The 3,072-nt window shown below is 50.4% G+C and overlaps 1 pseudogene; it reads left to right on the forward strand.

The window, feature by feature from the left end:
• The first annotated feature begins 189 nt into the window (after positions 1–189).
• LOC123256439 lies at positions 190–2,732 on the forward strand (annotated as a pseudogene).
• Positions 2,733–3,072: the final 340 nt, after the last annotated feature.

Raw genomic sequence — 3,072 nt, forward strand, 5'->3', positions numbered from 1 at the left:
TTAGATCCAGGATCCAGTATAAAAAGAGGCATTTGGGAGTTCCAGTTTAGAGTTGTCTGGGGCTTCTGAGCAAACCAGAGGCTGCTGGGAGCAGTTTCCCTGGAGTTTAGGGGACAGGACCAGCAGGAGCCAGCTCTGAATGACTAGAAAACTTGGCAGGCCAAAGAAAAATAGAGATTCTCACACCAGAGAATATTTTGGAGAGGTCAAAAAAGAAGGCCTACCAGGAGGACCAGAAGCTCCTGAAAATGGCTGAAGAACACCAGAAAGCAATGGTTCCTGAGCTCCGGAAGAAATCAAGGAGGGAGTACCTTTCAAAGCGGGAACAGGAGAAACTGGAGGATCTAGAAGCAGAACTGGCAGATGAGGAATTTCTCTTTTGGAGATGTAGAGCTGAGCAGCAGAAACTTAAGTATAAGAAAAGAGTAGGAGATCTGGCCCTGGAGTATAGGGCAGCCAGGGAGCAAGAGAAGCTGGAGGCCACAACTCGGATACCACATACCAGAAGAGGCTCCAGGACAGCCAACTCGTGGGGTAGAGCTGGTGGAAGAAGAGACGGGAGTTCCAAGCAAGAGAGGAGCAGAAGCGCTGGGAGGAGGCCCATTTAGGGGCAGCTGTCCTCCGGTTTGGAGCCAAGGGTGTTGCCCCCTCTGAGCCTAAGTATTAACTGGTGTTGGAAGAGGAGGAGACCATTGAATTTGTCCGAGCCACAGGGCTCCAGGGTGATGAGGAACTGTCAGTTCCACCCCCTTCATCTGGGGACCAACAGAAGGACTCAATTAGGGCTGTGCGGTGTAGCCTCCCTGTATTTCCATTCCGAAGTGACCTCCTTGATGCCATTGCTAAGCATCAGATCCTCATCATTGAGGGTGAAACAGGGTCAGGGAAGACGACTCAGACCCCCCCAGTACCTCTTTGAGGAGGGTTACACACAGAAGGGAATGAAGATTGCCTGTACCCAGCCTCGGAGAGTGGCCGCCATGAGCGTGGCAGCCAGAGTGGCCCGCGAGATAGGGGTGAAGCTGGGCAACGAGGTTGGCTACAGTATCCGTTTTGAGGACTGCACCTCAGAACGGACTGTTCTCAGATTCATGACAGATAGCATGCTTATTCGAGAGTTCCTTTCCCAGCCTGACCTTGCAAGTTACAGTGTGGTGATGGTGGATGAAGCTCATGAACAGACTCTGCACACAGACATACTGTTTGGATTGATCAAGGATGTTGCTCGATTCCGCCCAGAACTCAAGGTTCTGGTGGCTTCTGCCACCCTAGATACTGCCCGTTTCTCAGCCTTCTTTGATGATGCCCGGGTTTTCCGGATTCCTGGCCGCAGGTTTCCGGTTGACATCTTCTATACCAAGGCTCCAGAGGCAGATTACTTAGAAGCCTGTGTGGTGTCTGTGCTGCAGATCCACGTCACTCAGCACACTGGGGACATCCTGGTATTTCTGACGGGTCAGGAAGAGATTGAAGCAGCTTGTGAGATGCTACAGGATCGCTGCCGCCGCTTGGGCGCCAAGATCCCGGAGCTCCTGGTGCTGCCCATTTATGCAAACCTGCCTTCTCACATGCAAGCGCAAATCTTCCAGCCAACACCCCCTGGGGCACGCAAGGTGGTGGTGGCAACAAACATCGCTGAGACATCATTGACTATCGAGGGCATCGTTTACGTCCTACGCCCTGGTTTCTGCAAACAAAAGAGCTACAACCCCAGAACTGGCATGGAATCCCTTATAGTCACCCCCTGTAGCAAGGCGTCAGCTAATCAGAGAGCTGGCAGGGCAGGCCGGGTAGCTGCAGGGAAGTGCTTCCGCCTCTATACAGCCTGGGCTTATCAGCATGAGCTAGAGGAGACCACCGTGCCAGAGATCCAGAGGACCTGCCTAGGCAACGTCGTCCTGTTACTCAAGAGTCTGGGAATCCATGATTTAGTGCACTTCGACTTTCTGGATCCTCCACCCTATGAGACCCTGCTGCTGGCTCTGGAACAGTTATATGCTCTGGGAGCACTAAACCACCTAGGGGAGCTCACCACGCTGGGCAGAAAAATGGCAGAATTGCCTGTGGACCCTATGTTATCTAAGATGATCCTGGCATTGGAGAAGTATGGCTGCTCAGAGGAGATCCTCACCTTGGCTGCCATGCTCTCAGTCAACAATTCCATCTTTTACAATCCCAAGGACAAAGTTGTCCATGCTGATAATGCTCATGCCAACTTCTTCTTGCCTGGTGGGGACCACCTGGTGTTACTAAATGTTTTATACACAGTGGGTTGAGAGCGGCTATTCTTCACAGTGGTGCTATGAGAACTTTGTGCAGCTGCGCTCTTTGCGCCGGAGCGCCAGAAGTTCGAGAACAGCTGGAGGGGCTCCTGGAAAGGGTAGAAGTTGGGCTCAGCTCCTGCCAGGGAGACTATACACAAGTTCGAAAGGCCATCACTGCCGGCTACTTCTACCACACGGCACGGCTGACCCGAAGTGGGTACCACAGTGAAACAACAACAGACCGTCTTCATCCACCCTGACTCCTCTCTTTTTGAGGAGCAGCCACGTTGGCTTCTCTACTATGAACTTGTCTTGACAACCAAGGAGTTTATGAGACAGGTGCTAGAAATTGAGAGTGCTTGGCTCATTGAGGTAGCTCCCCACTACTACAAAGCCAGGGAGCTAGAACATCCAAATGCCAAGAAAATGCCCAAGAAAGTTGGCAAGACTCGAGGGGAACTGGGTTAAGGGAATGAACAACTGTCTTTTCTTTCCTTAGCCTCTCTCATTTCCTTTGTACAGGTTTTTGCTGATTTTTAAAAAATAACTCCTATTTATTAAAGATATTTTGGGAAGAAAAAACACAAGGGTTTAAGGAATGACTTGAAGGCAGCTTTGGATAAGATTGATCAACAGTACCTAATGAAATGGTTGCTGGTCAAGAACCAGGAGAAAAGGCCACACAGAATGACCTGAAGGTCCATGAAGAAAACACCACTATTGAAGAATTAGAGGCACTGGGAAAATCCTTAGGAAAGGGAGATGATTGTGAAGACATGAATATCATAATCAAAGTCCTTAAGTTTCT

This window comes from Gracilinanus agilis, unplaced genomic scaffold (genome assembly GCF_016433145.1).
Source record: "Gracilinanus agilis isolate LMUSP501 unplaced genomic scaffold, AgileGrace unplaced_scaffold59010, whole genome shotgun sequence".
In the NCBI taxonomy this organism is placed as follows: domain Eukaryota; kingdom Metazoa; phylum Chordata; class Mammalia; order Didelphimorphia; family Didelphidae; genus Gracilinanus; species Gracilinanus agilis.